At 40.2% G+C, this 20,830-nt stretch overlaps 1 long non-coding RNA gene across 1 annotated transcript; it reads left to right on the top strand.

Annotated features, from left to right (window-relative positions):
- Window positions 1-355: 355 nt before the first annotated feature.
- On the top strand, window positions 356-20,627 carry LOC121090710. The gene is made up of 5 exons (XR_005828671.1): window positions 356-504; window positions 6,808-6,953; window positions 8,202-8,307; window positions 14,501-14,588; window positions 20,455-20,627. It is a non-coding gene; the product is annotated as an uncharacterized LOC121090710 (long non-coding RNA).
- The last annotated feature ends 203 nt before the right edge of the window (window positions 20,628-20,830 follow it).

Genomic DNA, 20,830 nt, shown 5'->3' with positions numbered 1-20,830 from the left:
CCTATATGCATGCAAAGATTGACACCTATACAGGATCAAAGGAGCTTATGAAAGGCTAGAGTACATGAGAGGAAATTGAAAATGTGTAGGTTGTCGATCTCAAGAGTGGCTTTTATTAGTTATTGTACATAATAACTATTGTGTCAGAAATGAAAGGGATTAACTCTCACCCAAGGTACTGCACCTGAGCAAATATTGTCTTGCCTGGGTGAAATTTGTGCCAACACAAAGAAGACCTGGTATGAGGCTATGTGCTGCTTAAGTCTCACTTAAGTCTTCAAAATGAGGATTATGCAGGATTTTAGCGGTACAAAAATGTAAAGACAAATTTCAACCCATATATTACTACAGCATATATCCCTGGAGCTTCTGGAGTAATGCAGAATCTCACCAGAACACATCAAGGCTGCTGGAAAGTACTTTCTGTTCAGACTGACCAGGTTTGGGAGTTTCTCATGTCACTGAACTGAAGCTCTGAAGGGCTGTTAGAGAGAAACTAAATGGGTAAGTGGGTTTTAATGTCTGAATGTTTTATTCTCTGCTGTATTTTCCAATGGCTCAAATGCTTTGGTCTCTGTGAGCAAGCAGAGGAATATTTTGCTGTGGTCAGTAGGTTTTTCTGAGAACTACTGTAAATATGGGACTGCAGCTGACAGTTCGTTGTTGGAAGTGTGAACAGAAAATACTCAAAATTTCAGAATAAATGTAACAAATATTTTCAGACCAGAGGAAGAAAATTCTAAGTTTGGAGGACAAAGGAAATGTTTTTCATGCTGAATCTTTCTGTCTAGATCTGCTTTCAGCAGATGACACCCACCTTTCAATCGCACTGTTACATCTGTGCCCAGTTTGCACACCTCTTGCTAAATATTTTCCTGTTTGTGGAAGAATGGTGAAATGGTTTCACAAGAACGCAGACCATTTGCTTGACAGCCGTTCCCATATTTAATTGTCTGTCTTCAGTGATAAGGCATGCCTATGTAATCTGGACTGTAACCACCAGAGGGGAAAGGAGTAGGATATAATCTTGTACACACGGTATTTTCAGAAAAACCTTTCTTAGTTTTTTGGGGGATTCCCGTATTTATGATGTCTGCCTTTCCTCCTGCCACAACATAGGCTGAGGGGAAAAGAAATGGGGAACCTCATGGTGTCTTCCTGTAAATCTGCCCCTGCTGTATATTAGCCTGTTTCCAGGGTTACCTTGTAGAGATGCCTCTGTTTTTTTCCATATATGTTCCAAGACATGGAGATTGCTAACAGGGTGTGAGAGCCTTGGGGACAATGTCATATAAAACTGTTCCTTCTGAGAGCATGTTTGGAACTGCTTTGAAAATGCAGTGTTTTTGAGGGGCTTGTGTCACCTGCTACCCTCATGATAGTTTCCATATCACGAAAATACTTCCCTTCCCTATAAAGCTAGTATTGAACATTGAGCCCTTGCTGTATGGGTGACTTGATAGAGTTACTGGTTAATTTGAAGGGTCATTTTACACTTCCCCCCCCCCCCCCCCCCCCAATTTTTTTCTTAAACGCTTTGCAACCCAAATGTATTCTGATATGCTTTTATTAGATTCATTTGTCCTACGTTACCCTTCTCCCCTTTCCCTATTTAATTTGATCTTACACATATAACTGTAAACAGTGTATTTTTATGTCTTGCATAAGTTTAGTGGTTGTGTTCTGATCTGAAGGTGGTTAGTGACCTGAGGAAGCCAGACCAGTGCTGGTTTAGGTAAAATGATCACAGATCTTTCCCCAGTGGCATGCATGGTTCCCTACCTTCCTGTCAATCTACAGTAGAGCACCAGGGCAAAGATTGTTCCTCCTGGTGAAAGGAAATCTAATTTATTATGTTTAAATAGTACTGCAATCAGTATGTTTATAGCTAGTGGTAATTATGTCGAGTTTGTTGGCTGATAAATTGATCCCGTCCTACTCCTGTGTGTCTTTGGATATTGTGTTTCTTGTGTTGCCCTGGCTGGTATCTAGTGATCACAGCTAGATCCCAACTGCTTTTGCTCACAGCTTTTGCTGGCAAAACCTTGGGCTTGTGTTTTGCTCTTTTGAGTAGCTGATAATCCATCACAACAGTATTTACAAGTGAGAATGAATAGAGCTGCTTTGCATGCTGAGAGCTCTGTATGCCTCTCTGACATACGAGGAGGCCATAGGGTGGTGATGGGCTACTCTGTCCTTCGTCTAATATTTGCCCAGTGTAGGAACACTGCAAAGCAGTTCATTGTCCTCACAGGATCCCTGTGAGGTTGGCAGTACTGCTGTCACCGTTTTGCAGATGAGGAAATTTTTGGCAGAACAGAATCAAATGATGTAACCTGCATTCCTCTAATATATATCAGATGATGATATATAGAATGTGGGAATTCTGCATTGCAGCACCTTATACTGCCTTCGCAAGTTTGGCTGAAGATTTTGCATTCTTCTTGATTTCTGTCCTAGTCAGAATTGCTCTGTCACCTGCTCCAAATGAATTTCTGTAGGCTTTCCCTAATTTACCAAATAAAAATATTGGAATGCTTTTGTGTCATGTTTACAAAGTGCATGGAGATGAGGAGAAGTCTCGGAGGATTCAAATCATGGATGTTAAAACCTGCGTGGCTATGCCTGAGCTGTGAGTTAGCATAGAGCAAGCACAAACCTTTCTGTGCTAGGTGTGTTTCTAGGGAGTCTTTCATGTCTGTGGCCAACAGGTTTTGGAAAACAGGATGGTTTTCCCTTGGTGTGCTTTTGATACAACAAGGCAAAAGTAAGAGAATATCCATTTCTTTATTATTAGGGGGTGGGGGTGGGGGGAATATATTTAGATTTTTGTTTTGACCAGCTTGCTCCCACTTTGAAGAGAAAGAGAAAGAAAGAGGGGAAGAAAAAAAGGGAGAAAGAGAGCCTCAGATTTTTTTCTGTCTTATTTATGTTAAAAGAAAAATCACTCGTGAGCTTATTAGTATGGCATTTTCAGTGGAAATATGGTATTTCTGCTGGACAAAATGCAAGAATGCTTTATCTCATGGAATTTCCCACTCAGGAATGGAACAGTTCTTCATACTGCCACGGCTGCCTCCGCTCCTAATATGGATTTAGCAAGTAGCTCAAAAATACCCATCAGGACCAAAAGATGCAGCTGCTATGGGTTTTTCAAAACCTTAAAGGGACATACCAAAAAAGTCAGGAAAAACCTTTGCTATAAAAACTGTTGTTTGCAAACTAGGAAGGATCCTATGTTTTGCTGCTGAGTTATTAGCCATTTACTTTGATTTCTGTCACAGCAGGTCCTGCCTTGAATATGCTATGAAATTTGTTTTTGTTTTGTTTTGTGTGCACTGAGCCCAAGCAAAAGCCTTCTGTGACGATGTCATCGCCATTTTGCTCTTAGACTGTAGCTTTCAGCTTGATGCTGTCTTCTAATGACACTACTCTTCTTCATCCTTTTTTGATGTTCTTTTGATGTAAAATGCATTTTCTGAGTGAATAGGTTTGCTCCTTGTTTATAATTCAAATTGCTAAAGCCTATTTTCACTGACTTTTTAATTATGTAGCATTTAAATAGACGTTCGTTTTCTTTCAAGAAGAATCCTCAGAGGGCTATTCAATACCAAGATACCACTTTCAGCTCAGGAATTCCCTGAGTCACAAAGTGCTGCAGGAGACTGTACTGGGGAGGTACCACTGCACACTTACTCTGGTCTCATACTTTTTCTTAAGTCTGTGCCATTGGAGGTGTGACCGGTCTGTGGTCTCACCTGGTACAGCTCCTTTATGTCCCTGTGCACATGAAACGTATGTGTGTCTTCATTCCTCATGCCTTTTTTGGGTCTCACTTGCTGCCTTTCTTACTATGCAACTGGAAGTTGCTTATGGAAAGGTAAGCATGACTTAGGGTAATATCCTAGCAGAAGTCCCAGCCTGTGTCTGTGTTAGTAACCTGGGCAGGGCCAGGGGCAGTGGCATGTGGTGACCTGTGGTGTTTAGCTGTCAGCACACTCCATTGCGTGGCTTGGCCTGTGCCAGCCAGCACTCTGCAACCGTGTCTGGATAGGGGTTAGGGCAGGAGCGTGAGCCAGGCACTGTTCCGAGCAGGCAGATATGGATGAAGACTCCTCTTTGGGGAGTGAGCAGAAGGACAGAATTTAGCCATATGGACATGGGCTGTGCCATGAAACTTGTGCTCAGGAGCAGGGAATTGGCCCTCGACTGCTTTATTTTCTATTCCAAGGCAGGCCTGTTGATTTCTGCACCGCAGTGCCAGGCCCTAAGACAGAATGCATTTACAGCTCTCTGTATACAGGACGTAATTTTAATGCTTGGCTCCCGCTGCAAAATATGTCACAACGAACTTCAAGAGGATTTTTTATGTCCCCAGAACCTTAAGCTGGAATAATGACTCTAATTTATTTATGCACATTTTGACAGCTTGTTATGTTTTATTCCGTAAAGCTAAATGTGGTCTCAACACCTTGGAGTTATTGCTACTAAGTAATGATACCAGGGAGATAGGGGTTTTTGCCTCTGAGCAGAGAACATTTTTCCACTCTGTAAGGTTTGAAACTACTGTCCTTGTGTCTGTGTATCGTTTTGAGAAAGAACAGTGAAACTGAGGGCTGATGTGGCCTGGCTGCATAACTGAGCAGAAACAGGTCGACTCTACATCGGCAGTGAATGCTGGAATAACCCGATAACCAGTGGCCTTAGCGTGGCATCTGTCAAACTCGAACAAGAGATGGGCAACTCCATCCTAGAGTAAAGACCTGTAAACACTGGCTTGCTCTGTAATGTGACTCAGGGTTCATTTTCAGATCTGAACGATACCGTTTGGGTACCCCTTTAGGAAAGACTCAGGTCTCTTCCCTTTCTTCGTGGAGGTCTGAAAAACAGTTAGACCCCTTCAGACCAGAAGGGTTTGTATCATTTATGGTTGTGATTGTATGATTTACATACCCATAGTGTTTCCTGTGCCAAATATGATGAGTTAGGTTTGATAATACACTTAGATAATACACTTAGATAATACACTTAGAATCAAGGTGTTCATAGGAGCCATTGAATAGTTTTGTAAACCGGTAAGATATGATATTGGTGGGTTTTAAGATGGTTTTGACCAGGATTTTAAATGCAAACATAAGAAAGCCACTGTAAACCCAAAGCACTAGACATTGGATTCTGTATGACTTCGAGTTTCTTCTTCTGTTCTGTACAGCAATGTCTATAAAAAATACTTTGAGGAAACGTTCCCAAGCACTGCATTGTCTGCACTGAAAGTGTTAGAAAAGTCCCTGGCAGGCTTTAGAGCTGGACCAACTAGGATTCTCCCAAATAATTTACAGGCACTGTTCAGGGATTAACTCCAACCAGGGACCCATTCTGAACAGGTAACTGATCATCTTGTTTTGGAGCCTAAGAGGGTTAAATACTATGAATAGGAACTATCTGCAACCAGTAGCTGTAATCCTGAAGAATGTGTTCAGTTTTCTAGTACGGATGTAGTTAATGTAAACTTACTTGTATACCATATACATTTGGAAGCAGTGCTGAAAAAGGGAAAGAGAGAAAGAATGTGTTTAACCTAATCCAGGATATATGGGGAAATCACATTAACACAGACTCTTAATTCCTTGCTGCATATCTTCTGTTGGCTCTAAATAGTAGTAGCACAAGAAAAATAACATTCATGACAGGCCAGTGTGGATCCCTGGAGTCTCAGTAGGGCCTGCTGAGAGACAAAGCTGTAAATATGTCATGATAGACTGAAAAGAAAGAGGTACCACTCTATGGGGGATCTCAGTGCATAAGCATCGACTCACATTCCCAAACTTGAGTGACAGTCTGTGAGACAGACTGATCATTGCCTTTGGTCTTTAGTCCTAGTTTTAATGCTTGCTTTTTTTGTTTGTCTGTTTGTTTGTTTTAAAGCTTCCTCTTACCCAGTACTCCAACAGCACAGTTTCCAGGGCCAAGCTTATTTACATGTCACGTGGAGAACACCAGTTACTGCTTCAGATACAATGGGATGGTCTCACTCTGCTGACACAAATACCTGATGAGAAACCGTTCATTTACTTACTGCGTAATCAAAAGTTTAACTAGGTTTATAATCCAAGAGAGAGTGCTGCAGCCACACTACAATTCATGTGCAAAGCCATTCATCATCAAATTCTGGTAGTAGTGTTTTGGTTTTCTTGCTTGTGTCCTGAGGGACAGCTGTTAAAGGTGAAAGTCAATGTGACAACTGATGACCTTCACAGTTCAAGTAGGGAGATCTGCTTGAACATGGAGAGTGAGCTGAATTCCCACCTTGTTTGGGTTGGTCCTTCGCATCAGGATTTGAATCTCGTATTGTGCATGTCTCATGGGGATCGTAGGTTCATCAGGATGGCACTTGTATGTAGTTTTGTAATAACTGTGACAGTTCCCTGGTCACTAAAGTAGCTTTCTGGAAAAATAGTGTGAAAATCATGAGTGTTAGTGATTTATGGTCCTGACACACAGTGTACATTGCACAGCCTACCTGTTTTTATGGTCTTGCCTTGGACTCCGTTTCATCTTGTAAAATACACGTTCATCTCTGCGTATGTCCCCTTTTCAGATGGGAGACACTGGCAACACTAAGTAGCTGGTGGAGTTCCTGCCAGCAGGTGTTTCATTTTATTTGGCTGCTATAGGGGTTTTTGATATACTAGTGTGATTCCCCCCCACCCACCCCCACCCCTTGTCTGTGAATTCATGTGAAAATGAATTATGGAGCTGAGGTCTGGCCTGCATTAGGGCATTGACTTTCTTTGATTCTCTCTACAGTCAAACGGGACCTTTGGATATTTGGAAAGGCCAGCCACCAAATGCTTTCCCACTTTCATACACCACGGGAAGGGGTTCCCATCTTCATACTCCTGCTCCAGAGAGATTCACCCTGCAGGACACTGGGGTTGTTAGTTTTCTGACAGGTAAGCAAATACATCATGGAAAACCTGAAAACTTATATTTTTTTCTAACTTTTCCATTCATTTTGGTTTACTCTGAAGACCCACAGATTCTGCATAAAGTACACTAAAGTTTATCTCTGAACTGTTCTCCCCTGATACTTATTAGCTCTTTGAAACGAAATACACATTGTGTGTAAGTTACCAAGCATAGTCCTTCAGCTAACAAATGGCTAGCTAGCTAGGTAAAATAAGCTGCATTCTAAAGACTAGTCTCCAGCCCTCCAGGATACCTGGGTATACAGAGCTACAGCCCACAGTAACTTTGAGTATTTTGCAGTGTAGGGTCATATATGAAAAGGAGATTGTGACTTTGTATGACCTTTATAAGGAGTTGGCACAAGATTATATGGTTTACTTTGGGCTGTATTTTGCTGGCTTTTGCACATATGGAATAGCATCTTCCTCTGCAATAATCTCACCTATATAATGGTGTCAGAATCTGTCCTACCAGCTGAAGTGAGCTATTTCACAGTGTATCTGATATTCTTTTCTTTTTATCTGTTGAGATAGAGTGCTTTGCTGTGTATCCTGATATCCCATGGCTCTCTTTTTTGGAGCTCTGTTCACACATCTTGATTCCATCTGTACTCTTGAAGTGGCCTGTTAGGTGGAAGATGTGTCTGTCAAACACATGTAGATTCTGGACAGCAGCCCTTTACGGGTCACGCCTTGAAACATTACTAATTTGATTTCAAAGGGAGCTATTACAAAATGTCTTTTGTGTTGTTAGGCCTCAGGAGAAGGACCTCAGCTGGACACAGTGAAATGCTGCATTTGCTATAGCCATGAAGGCCCTTGTTGGAACAGATATAAGAATCAGTCACGTCTTTGTCTTAGAGCTCGGCACCTCTTCAGGAGGAGTCCCCTGATGAGAGAGGGGGACGACCGAATGTGTGTTAAAAGGTCTAGGGGACAGAAACTTAGTGATCCACAGCATCCATTTGATGCTGTCCAAAGCTGTTGAGCAACCTCAGGAAATGAGTGGAAATCTGACTCTTGTTTGACTATCCTGAGTCCTGAAAGCGGGAAGGTGGGCGCTGGAGGGTTGACGTTTGCATCTGTGCACTCTGTGGCAGTGCTTTGAAGATCTGTGGTGTAGCCTGTGGCTTTTTATGATGCAGTCATGTGCATTTTTAAGACTAAGAATTAGACACCTTTGGGCTTGAAGTTAAGCATGACTGTGACTCATTCAGCTGTCACTCTTAACAGACTTGGTGTGAGAACCATATGGATGGGAAGAAGTAACTTAGACCCAAGATGCAAGTTCACGAATTGCAAGACAGGAGGCCAAACACTGAAACAGCATCTGACAAAAGTGAGTAATCAGTCAAAGTTCCCACTTCTATTCGGTCAAATTTCCAGCATAAATTAATCTATTGTCTCAAAGTAGTGGCTTTGCTCTCTGTCAAGCTGTGGATCTTCCTTAAAAGCTACTTTACTATTTGCAGTTAGTTACAGTTGCTCATAGGCTGCACAATCTCTGAGCACATTAGAGCCATAGTAGTAGCCTGACTGGCATTTGTAAACAGACAACGCTTGGGATTTAGCAATACTCTAGCGCAGTGCAGTAGTGTGCCAAAATAAAGGTCATTTCAATTTCATGTTATGTCACACAGTTTTGAAGTGACATGTGTTTAACGAGTTTTCTCCAGTAAATGAACGATAGCGAGTATTGCACTAATAGGCTTTGATGATATGCCCACAAAAAAAAAAAAAGGCAAAATCTTTCCAAAAACATTAAATTGATATTTTACCAGAGAAAATAAAGCAGAACAAAGATTCAAACTCCTGCCCTGAAGCTTCTGTAATGAAGAAAATTAGGCTTTTTGGCCCTTTCCAGATGACAGTTTGCAGAAATCTCACTGTAATTTATTTAAGTGTCCCCGTCACTACAGAGGTTGAGGCTGATCTTCTGATAGGGATAGGAGAGCATGGAGGGTGCAAGTTGAGCTTGTCACAGAAGCTGTATCACAAACCTCATGGCAGGACCTCTAATGGAGTGAAAAACGGGTCCCTCTGTGTATGGAGCCTACTCTATTGTGCATAGAAAGATTTAGAGTACGTTCTGTCTTCTCATATACCAATGCCTGCTTGTCTTACCACTCTGCCTGGTACCCTAGCTGGTTGTTCCTTGTCATCTTTCTGTCAGGCTGTGCACTCAAATAGGCACAAACTGGAACACAGGAGGTGCCATCGGGAAGCACTTTCTCATGATGAGAGTGGTTAAACACTGGCACAAGTTGCCCAGAGAGGCTGTGAAGTCTCTATCCTTGGAGATGTTCAAAAGCCGTCTGGACATGGTCCTGGGCCACCTGTTTCAGGTAGCCATGCTTGAGCAGGGTGGTTGGATCAGATGACCTCCAGAGGTCCCTTCCAGCCTCAACCATTCCATGGCTCTGTGATTCTAGGACTGGTTGATTAGGGCTGCTGAGACATCCTGTCATTTAAAGGCTTAAAGGCGTTGAACAAAATCTGTTACGTAGTCTTGTTCTTGGGAATGTTGCTTTTGGTGTCAGCAGTGGGTTGTGTGGCACATTAAAAATAAAGCATAGTTCCTTCAGTACAGAATAGGAGGGAGGACTGTTTTGATTGTTGGTAATGTAGGTTTTGAGTGTGTGGGAGGGACTGCTGCATTGAGACCGCCTCTCCAAAGGGGACGTGTGAAGGCTATAGGAGGGAGGGTGAACACGAGTAAATGGCTGATAGTGTAAATGCTGGTAATGTGAAACTTCCAGCAGTTTGCAACAAAGCCTATAACCAGTTGGGTTTTGCAAAAATTCGTTGTTAATATCCTACTGAATGTTTAGTAGTGAGAGAATGAACAGTCTTTTGAGCCAGTCACACACAAAGCGTTGTCTTCTTTTTGGTCACTACTCCCATTGAAGTCAAACTGATAGTAAACTGTGAACTGAGAAGTCAGTAACGTATGCAAAATAAAGTGGTCCACCTCCTGCACCTCCTGTCTGCCTCCAGTGAACAATAGGAGTAGGAAGAGATCAGGACTGGTTTCCTGGCAAAATCTGGCATTAGTCTGCAATCCTAGAACTGCGCAGCTAAAGACATTCTAATTAATTTGCTTTGGAGACATGTGAATGGCACATTGTGGTGTTACATAGTACTTCATCTCAGGTACACAAAGTGCAAAAAGACTGCTGTGTTGTGTACAGATACTAAATCTTTCTATGTTGTTCAGCTGATCAATTGGCTTTTTGGGTCAGTGGTTGTATGACATTATTCAACAGAGGACAGCTAAGTCCATACAAATAACAATTTAAAAAGTCGTAAGAGATCATGTACTTGCTGTCTTAAGCAATATGATAGAATCCAATAGTACAACCATTCATACCACTCTAAATTTTTCTTATAACCTGTTCTACAGTGTTTTACTACAAGCCAATAATCATGCCAAATATAATGTGATACTCATATTTTTCCAGTACCTGGGCATGAGCTTCCATGATGACAATATTTGGCTTACAAATTATTTTAACAAATTTTGAAGTGTTTCTAGTCATATCAAATTCACTACCAGAAGATAAACAGAGTGGTTTCAGGAATGTTTATGATGCTGTGCTATGTCATTAAACATAGTTTAATGCATTCATAGTAATAGGAAACTGAAGTTATCTTTTGAATGCATGTGTCATGCAAGTAAAAAATCTCTTAACAAAATACTATGTCTTTGCTACTTTTTGACTGGTACAATGTCCAGCAAAGCCAGTAGCATTTCTCTTCTGAGCAGGGGTAGCAGGGTAGCACTGTACTTCTTTCTTCATCATAGATTTCTGTGTATCTGAATCATGTCACTGTTTTTAATTGGCTCTTTTATCTGTCAGGCTAAGTTATTCTTCAGATCCCCTTTTACACTCTAGGTATGCACTGTTTTTGCGGTGTCTCTGTGCAGGGTACTGCGGCTGATGAGCCCCCAGAGCCCCCAGCACCGGGTGCACTCGGGTGCGTGCACCTGGAAGAGGGGCTGAGACATGTGGAATCGTGAAAGGGCTGCTGCCAGGGGTGTCAGAGCCAGTAACCAGCCTGGTGTTATGGGCTTCGGGGAAACCACCCCCTGGGACTGCAGCTGTGCTGCAGGACTGAAGGCAGGCTGGATTGCAGACTTATAGTAATGCTTAAAGACTGGCTGCGCTGTTGGAGCATCATGTCTCTTGTTTCACAAGAGAATTGTATGCAGTCTGCAGGCCTTTCATGTCTTGCATTTTATCCCGAGACCCATCTCCTTTTGAAAAGACATTTAAAGGCGTCTAGCATGTATGTGGGTAGGATTTTTTACCTAACAGGAGATTTTTTTTCCCCAGATTTTACATGCAAATTGTTGGAAAGAGGGGCACACTGTTGTGTAAACTTGGAGCATGTGAAATGCGAATGTGTTCTGGAAATGATACATTTGTTGAATGAGTGATCACAATCAAACAATGTATCACAATTGTTTTCTTTTCTTTAAAGTAATCTTGCAGTCCAGGAAAAAATAATAGGAACATGGTGAAAACAGTCTCCAAACTTTGTGTTGTAGTGTAAGACTTCAGTGATGGTATGTGCAGACAGTTACTGGGGAAATTAAAGTTACTGCTTCTGTAATAACCAAAGCTTTGCCAAAATTGAATTTACATTGCATTTTCAGAGATCCTATATCTATACAAATGGGTTAAAGAACCAGTGGTGGGGAATTCTCTTATTTACTTGCCCATAGGCCAAAAAAAAAAAAAAAAAAAAAAAGTAAATTGTTACTTTTGACTGATGCTGTTACATGGAACTACTACTATATTGGTACTTCATTTAAAAAGTTAATTGTTTGGGTTGGTGTTTTTTTTTTTTTTTTTGTGGTGGGGTGGGTGGGTTTAGGACTCTCAACACTTTGTGGCTTGCTTTATAATCTCTGTTGTCCTCTGGGTGCATCCTCTCTTCATTAGTGGTTCTTTTATATTTCAAGATGCTTTATGCTGCCCCTGACACAAATGGGTATCTCCCAGTGGAACTTTCCATGCTGGTAGGGTTGGATAAAAGGCAGTGCACAATCCTTTTGGCCTGAGTTACATCTAACAATGGGAGAAGTTGTGGCATTAGGACACATACCTTAGAAAGTAAGTCAGGTGGTATTGGACTGCTGGAGGTGTTCTTGTTATCCAGAGGTGGTTTCAGTACATTGCAAGAGGAAAAGGCTCTACTTAGTATTCAAGGAGGGATGAACAGATTGAAAGTTATGTTTGGGATGGGCTCTTGTCGCTACTGACAGTAACTGTGGAGTCTCCAGGGAGTCTATTCAACTCTGCCACATACGTTAAAAGGAAAGAGTGTCAATTGTACTGAAGAACTTGGATGAATTTCACAAAACCACTTCAGTGTGACTTAGTGTTTTATCAGTTTTAAAGAGTGCTTTACCTTTTTCAGACAGAATAGGGATATGAAAAGTAAATAAACTATTCCTGTATCCAGGATGAAGGAAATAAGTGGATGAGGAGGTGCATGGAGAAATATGTAAATGGAGGTTTTACTGCATGTAATGGCAGTACTGGCTTTGGGGACCATCCCTCCACTCTCCTGTTCTGTGAGCTGCAAAGTGACTGTGAAAGTGCTTAGAGTGACCATGTTTCACAGTCTTTGCACAGATATAAATACCTATTATGCAACACAGCAAAGAATCAGACCCAGGTATGGGTTATATGCAAATACTCAGTAGACTCCATTCTAGATGCAGGAGGTTTCCCTGCTCACTGCAAACAAGACCTGCAGCCCACTCGGCAGCTGCTCCACTTAGTTGTTCGCTAGTGTTCTTGGCCAAAATCTTTTCCTTGTGTCTGAAAGAGCACCTTTAAGATTTACCATGAAGAATGATTTTTAAGATGTCTTTATTTGCCCTTGACAGAAAAACTCTTTATTGGGAGACAATGTGTCACAAAATGGGAGCTGTGGTTCAGGCTTGGTCACGCTGCTCCTAACTTTTCCCCGCATGACTGCACTGTAGCTTGAATTGATCGTGGCAAGTAAATTGAAGCTGTTAGTTCATTTAATTGTCAGTTCTGTGTCTGTGCACTAAGTCAGTCAATGATTCTTCTGAAGAGACTGCTACTACATCACATAGCTGTTCACATGGCCATTGGATGTGTATTGATGGTGCTAATGGAGTCATTGAGCCAAGCTCACATCTAGCAATGTCACAGCTCCCCAGATATTGATCATGATGGTGATTTGTTCTGTAGCAGTGTCCTGAAAACCCAGGCAGTATCAGAATCCAATGTACTAGTTAGTAGATAGGGTGACATAGCTCCAAGGCTGAAAAAGCTACATGAAACTTGAAAGACAACAGTAAAAAGAAAAAACAGTGGTGTTGATCGTAATACAGAATGCACAGGCTAGCTTTACAGTTATTGAGATTTGTCATCACTTGAAATACCTTGAAAATAGTGAATGCAGTGATGATTTTTTAAAATACCAAACTTGTCAATATTTTAATTAAAAAGAACTTTCTAATGAACTTTGCTGGCCATTCTGAACCTAGTAAACAGAGATGATTTTTTTTTTTTTTTATGGACTGGATGATAGAGGAATTTTGATGAATGTTTGAAAGACCAGTAGCAATCTTAGAAGTTAGTCTAGGGAAAATTTTCATTTGACCTAAGTGTAGCAGTGATCCTATTATATCTGAAAACATCTTGTAGAAAACAGCTGTTGGGTCACTAGTCCACCTCACCCTGGAGATAGGATTTCTTTTAACTGTATTCTGTCTAGAGATATGTCTTCATGTTATTTTGAAAGCTAACATTCATTTAACCCTATTTTGCCTCCTTTCTGTCTTCGATGCTGCTGTAAATAATCCCTCTGCCTCTTGGCTGCAAAACATCCTATCAGCATTTGTAGACACCCAACTTTTTATCACTGACAACCTCAGCTACATCTGAACTAGTGATATAGAGGTGAAAAGCTGTGTCTACCATTACTGACCCTTTAAGAAATATGTTACCCTTCTCTGCCTCCTTTGCATCTAAAGAAAATGATTTTTCTGTATAGGCTCTTTTTCTTCCAAGATTGCTCTGTCTTTGTCAAACGCTTTCCTTAAAAATGTCTTTGAGACCTATCCTGGGGATCATAATGATCATCATCAAAGAACAAGAAGGCAGAACAACCTGTAGCATCAGAGAATTATTCCTCATGTACAATTGGATAAGGTGGGATTGATGCGACATTTAATAACTCATTTATTTTGGAGCAGAGGCATTCGTTATTTGCATTGATAATCATTCCGTCATTCTAAGTATTCTTCTAGAAAACAGGGTTCTGTGTATAAACTAAAAACTTCAATTCTGGGGGAGGGGAGAAGTCAGTGATGATACTTTTGTATGAATGATCTGGGATGATAAGTAGTTTGTAACCAGCTGACATTGTGTGACTCAGCCAGAGAAAGCTGCCTGGGGTATATTGGGGAGAAATGACACAGTTGCTTATTATTGTGCTGAGATCAGCTGCTGGGACAAGAACAAGAATTATTTTTTTCTCAGAATGAAAAAAAATAATAATGTATCCCATTGGGCACCACTGGAGGAATGCTTAACTAATGAAGGTGCTAAGCCTGCTGAAATGTTGAAGGTAAGTTCTGTTTCCCTCCTGCTTACTGTACTGAAGCAAGACCATTATAGGACCAAAGCAGTGTATCCATAGAAATCAACTTTAAAAAGTAAAGCTCTTAAGAAAGCAGCAGCTTGCCATTTTTTTCCTGCTTTTTTTTTTCTTTTAAAGTAATTTTATAAGTGACATTTGCAGAACCTTTTAACAAATGGTCTAAAAATGGTACTTTATTAATGTAGCTAAGAAACAATAGGTATGTTATGGTACCTATGTAGGATTTACTTCAATGAGCAAATCTGGCTCACAAATCAGGATTATTTTGCAAGAATAAGAACTGATAATGTGTATAAGTGTTTTCAGGATCAGATTCCACTCTGCATCGGAAATTTCTCACAGTTAATAGGTCCTCCAGCTAGTCATTTACTGCCAAGAAAGCCTTCTTATTGATTATTATTTCATATTAATGGATCTATCAGGTATTTATTTGGCAAGTTTCTTGATTTTCTTTATTGATTTCTCCCAGGGGTAAATGAACGGCAGAAGTGGACATAGGCAGTCCTCTTCTGCTAGGTCTAGATATTTAAATGTATTTTCAAAGTATCAGATCTATTACAGGAGCATTTGGGGCAGCCATTTGGATTCCAATAACAACAGATTGCAAGACTTTTTATTATATGAATGTGAACTCAGGAAAACAGCTGGATGGATCATGTCGAGAATACTAGCGTGTTAAGGAATCACAGGGGGGCAAATTTCCACTAGAACTCTAGATACCTGTCTTCAGCCCTGTCTGTGAAGAAGTCAGAGCTGTGTATGCAAATCAAACTGTACATTTCCAGCTACCACAGTTGTGTGTGCAAACGGAAAGTCAGCAGGCAGAAGTTTAGTAGTCCCCTTTAAACTGGTCGTGCCAGTATCTGAGAGGTGATTGGATGAGTTTATCAGTGTTCCAGATACAGCTTGTAATTGCTGCTTCACATTATAAACAAAGCCATTAACTGAAGCATGTCTACATTTAGTGAAATGAGTTTCATTCATTGAAGACATTGGGGCACATTTAATACCTTTTTGCTTTGTGTAATGACAACAATAAATCTTGCGCATTTGCAAATATTTAAATCAAGCTTCAAAGTTAACCCAAATGACTACTTCGATAGAGGAGCAGACTTTATGCATTCAACTAAAAATCTCCTTTTTTACATAAACATTTTCTGTTACAGGTTTATTTTTTATAAGGTCTTGTGTAAAGACATTGCCTTTAGGAAAAAACATTGGAATTTTAGGGTTGTTTCAAATGAATGTATAAGGATAAGTTATATACCATGACTATGCTGCCTCCCATGCAGCTGGATTAAAAGGATTTGAAATAGTGCTGGACCAAGCCCACAATAAAACTCTCTATTTCATGGTCGTGGGTGCATGTGAAGCTACTTCAGAATGAAGCTCATGATCCTGGACTTCTCTTCATGAGAGGCTGCATTTATGAAGATATTTTATAAACCAAATTGTAACAGAGGACTTGTAACTGCTTGGAGTTACATGCTTTACATCAGGGGTCCTCAAACTATGGCCTGTGGGCAGGGTACAGCCCTCCAGGGTCCTCAATCCGGGCCCCAGTATTTACAGACCCCCCCGCCGGGGGCTGGGGGGGAAACCAAGCAGCCACAGATTTCTGCCTGCCACTTCATCCGCGCGCCGGCCCCCTGGTTAAAAACTTTGAGGACCCCTGCCTTACATGGTTGCTTTTGGGGGAGCACAAGGCTACACAGCAAGATGTAATTTAACCTTTTGTATGTGTACCAGGATTTGCATAATTGCACTCTACGCAGTTAAATCCAATGGTAAAACCGACCTTTGGATCAACCAATAACTGCAATGAAGGAGGATGTTCATGCAGTGATTTTGCTGCCTTGTCCCGCAGCAAGATAAAGTATCAGACGGACAATATTTGCAGAGTTACCATTTCTCCTCATGGCTCTATCACATTTGGGTTACAAATCCAAGAAATTTAAACTTGAGCTAACAAATGTTGGCATAAAATTTTTGGTGTTTGCTTCTCAGTAATTATCAGTAATTTTTAAAATTTATTTTCTCAGAATAAATTCTAGTTTTGAACTACTGAAGAATTGAAACCGTTGTTCAGAACATTTGAATTCACTGAGTTCTTTTTTGGAAGCACTTATTGGAATAACTAGTTTTTACACAGTCATTATAATTCCAAAATAGGTTCTAAAAATTAGGCTAGACATTACCTAACAAAAAACGTTACAACTGATTATGCCCACACTATGAACTTCAGAAGCCTGCTCTTCATACAAATACTTTTATATGGATTTTCAGAGAATGGACACAATAATTCAAGGCTTGCTGCCTTCATTTGAAAGTTAATTTGGATTAAAATAAGGTTTGCATTTAAAGTGCAAAAGCTCTTCCTGTATAAATGCATGTGTGGACAGCTCTAATATGGGAATCAAAATGTCTTCTTGTTTCAGTTAATCTACTTTGAAAATAGAAGTGTTTAGCTTAATCCTTCATTGAACTGGAACAGGTCCACTTATTCCAGTCCACCTGTGAGTTATGTTGGAAAGGGAGTAGCTTTTCTGAATAACTACTATTGATTTCAGAAATATTTTTCCAACTACTTAGGTCTGAGCCTGATCTCCATTGACATGCATTGCAGCCTTCCAAATCTCAAGTCTAAATTTTGCAACTATCTCATCAAATAGTAGACTCCGTTTTAAATGCTTGGAAGACTAGACTCCAAAACTGAATTTAAGCTGTACTGAGTATTTGTGACAGAAATGTGACTTAGATTTTTTGCTTTTACCAGTCTCAAACTACAATTAATTCTTTGTTGGCTGTAGGTATGCTAGTAGCAGTATTATTTAACATTAAAAATGACAGTGATGATAGTCATTAATTGAACAAACTAAATCACTGATTGTTTTGGAACAGGGGAAATCAAGTCATGTACACAAATCCCATCAATCTCAGTTAAATGGTGCCATGACTTTAGGAATAATTCTCTGAATCAGGACTTAAGGCTGTCAGCTCTAAAGGAGCAGGTCTTGTTATCTTCAAGTGTCTGAACTGTGCTTAACCAACTAGAACTGTTATATGGTTGAGAACTTGAGACACAATTGCAAAATATTATATAAGAATCTTCTGGACACTTCAGTGGATTCTGAGAATTAAGAATAAAATCCTTACACTTAGTCTTTTGGGGGGCTCAAGTGATATTTTTTTTTTTTTTTTAATGGGAATTTAAGCTCCTTATGCAGTTCACAGGATGGCTGATGTGCATACCTGGGTTACTCTGAAGGTCAAATACTGTGTATATTGGACATTTCAAGCTGCTGTCCTGCTTAAGTTCCAAATCATTAGCTTAGCAAATGGGAGCTTAAATATAAGCATAGTCAATGGGGAGGAAAAAAATCTGCTGCATAGTATGCCTAGTGATAGAAAAAGCTACAGAATGCGAACATAAATTTTTAATTCAACATTCCTTAATTTAAAAAAAAAAACACACCAACACCAATCCCCTCCCCCTTACAAGCTTGCAAAAACTAGGTCTGAATTCCCAGTGGGAATAATGAGCAACAGCAAGAGTGAATGCTGGGAGAGAAGAATGCAATTGTATTAGGCTCCATCACAATGGGAGGTAAACCCAAATCATTTATAAAACGTAAATGCTGGCAGAACACAGGGAGCTCAGAGCACCACACTGCAGGTGTGATTTATGAGGCTGGGGACTGGCTATAAATCAAACCCTTTTGTTTTAAATAGTACTGCTTCAACGCAGGAGATCAGTTTACATGTAGAGGAAATGATGAAAAAAATGCAGTACATTGCATCCCAAGAATATTAGAGAATCAGCTTTACAATGAGACTATCAGTGCCATGTTCAGACAATGGATATCTGATGCGCAATTTAACGAATGCTCCCACTGCTTCTACAGAGTGCCCTAATCTAGCAACTCAAGTTTGTTTCAAATGTATTAATTATGGGATCTATTTTGTAAGACTAGCTGTTAAAATCATTGCACTTAGGATCAGGAATGCATTGGTTATTCCTGTTAACTAGCTAGAGGTGTCCTTTTATGCCACCAAAAGCTCTGCCTGTTTCTATGTTATCTGTATTTTTCCTTGATGATAAAGGTTTATGGGTCTCATTATTTAGTGGCCTTGTCCTGTGGAAATGGGTGGATAAACAATGAATTCCTATGTATTCAAATAGAGAGTGGGCATCCTGGAAAGTTCTGCCTGATTACAAGAAAATACGTATATCTGGCAAAGAAAAGTGCTTTTCTCCCTCTATTGGTTGTATAATTATCAAATAGAAGAGATTCTAAAAGTAACGAGCAAAATTATGTCTTCTGCTCTGCTTTCCAGACCTGCCAGGGCTTATCTTGGCTGCATATTTTGCATTCATTTTGCATGCATACCACTAGAGCAAACTATATGCCTGAAACCACACTGTGTCCTGCAACGTGGGCCAGAGAAGCACTTTAAAAAGCTGAAAGGACAAAAAGCCTACATAAAGGGAGGTACAGCAGTTATATCAGTGTTCAAAGAAATTTATAATGAAACAAAAGCTTGAGTACGGTGCACTTGCACGTATTCTGGGCATTTGATGTAGTGGTCTTATGTCAGTAATAGTTTAGCCATGTGAATGTAAGAAGTTGCCTTTAATTCACTGATAAGCAGAGTGCCTTTATGTCAGCAAGGAGCCAAGAGACATCTTGTATTGCAATGCTTTATTACTTTCCAAGAGTCCAAAATGCAAACACTAGAGAAACACATAAGCACAATTTCCAGGATCTTTCCAAGGCTCTGATATTGATATAGCCAGCATCAGCTATTGCTGGAGGCATTAATATCAGTTGCTAGTTTGAGGAAAGTATCACTTCACTGAAATAATTGATTTTTTTTCTTACTTATTGTTATAAAAACACATCCAGTGCATAAATATATGGGCAGTCTATAAATGTTAAAAAATATTCCCTCCTCAGTAGAGCTTGCAGTCTAGATTAGACCAATATATGAAAAAGATATATTGATGATGAACAGAGAAAAGAAAGAAGTGTCTGAAAGTACTTTTACCGATTTCTTGAATCTGACCAGGTTTCCAGCTGATAATGGGCCAGACTTGTAAAACTATTTGGGCTTCTGTTTTTCAAAGATTAGGGTGCTTAAGTGTCTTTAAAAATGCAGTCATTTTACATGTAGAAATCCAATGCATCACAAAAAATGCATTATGTGGGAGAGGAGTAGAGATGGCTTTGTGCCATACAACTCTGATGTTGTCTTGGACGCTAGAGTCAATTTAGATAGATAGCCTTGAAAGGGCTCTGCCCAAGTTGTGTAGTCCTCTCAGGTTGCAGTGACATCTGTAATCTCTATAACACTTTGTGTTTTAACTGGATTCCTGAAAACTCTTTCCATCTTAGGTATTTTTCCTAGGCGAACACGCTGTCTTCTTTCCTTGTCTGTTGTGCCCTGTGAGAGAAATACTTTTGTGGACTAGAAGCAGTGTTTTAAATCCCATTTTTGCAAACTCTTCTGCCTTTTACACAAATAAAGATGTCACTCGAGGGACCTTGTTGCAACATAGTTAAAGCTGATTTAAACATTGAATTTCTTTGCCATCATAAAGGTTAAATACACGGAAAAGCAAAAGAATGTTTATATAGCAGAAACAATAATGAAGGGTTTACATCTGCAGCCTCCATGAACAGTAGAGGCTGTGGCTTTTCCTACGTACAGCCATCAGGAATAACTGGTGATTACCAAGTTCAAAGCCTATTGTCTCCTCCAAAAAGCCGAGTTGTTTTTTTGGGGTTGTTTCAGAATGACGTGACGTCTGATGGCTCTATTCCTTTTATAGGTCTTCTTGATACACATTGAATCCTGACCTGGGATGGAAAGTGATTTTTGTGAACGTATTTACAGAATGACGTGTAATAGATCTAGCAAAGGCTGAAGTCTGGTAATAGTGACTGATGTAGTACCGCAGAGAAAAGAAACCTGAACACTGCTCTCCGAGGAGGCCGAGCGAGGAGTGAGGTAATAATGGGTTTCATTGCCCAGTCAGGGTCGACAGAAGGAGAGGTGATTTTGCTCCTCAGATTGTGCTCAGAGGACAGGAGGCGGTGTGTATTTTACATATATGCAGTAGGTGATAGGACAGACTTGTTCAGTGATCTGGGAGGCATTGTGCTATGTACAAAGGTCTCCTGCAAAGCTGATGAATATTTTTTCCT

Source organism: Falco naumanni, chromosome 6 (genome assembly GCF_017639655.2).
Source record: "Falco naumanni isolate bFalNau1 chromosome 6, bFalNau1.pat, whole genome shotgun sequence".
Taxonomy (NCBI): domain Eukaryota; kingdom Metazoa; phylum Chordata; class Aves; order Falconiformes; family Falconidae; genus Falco; species Falco naumanni.
Note: the sequence above shows the minus strand (reverse complement) of the source record. Positions and strands in the feature narration are given on the sequence as shown.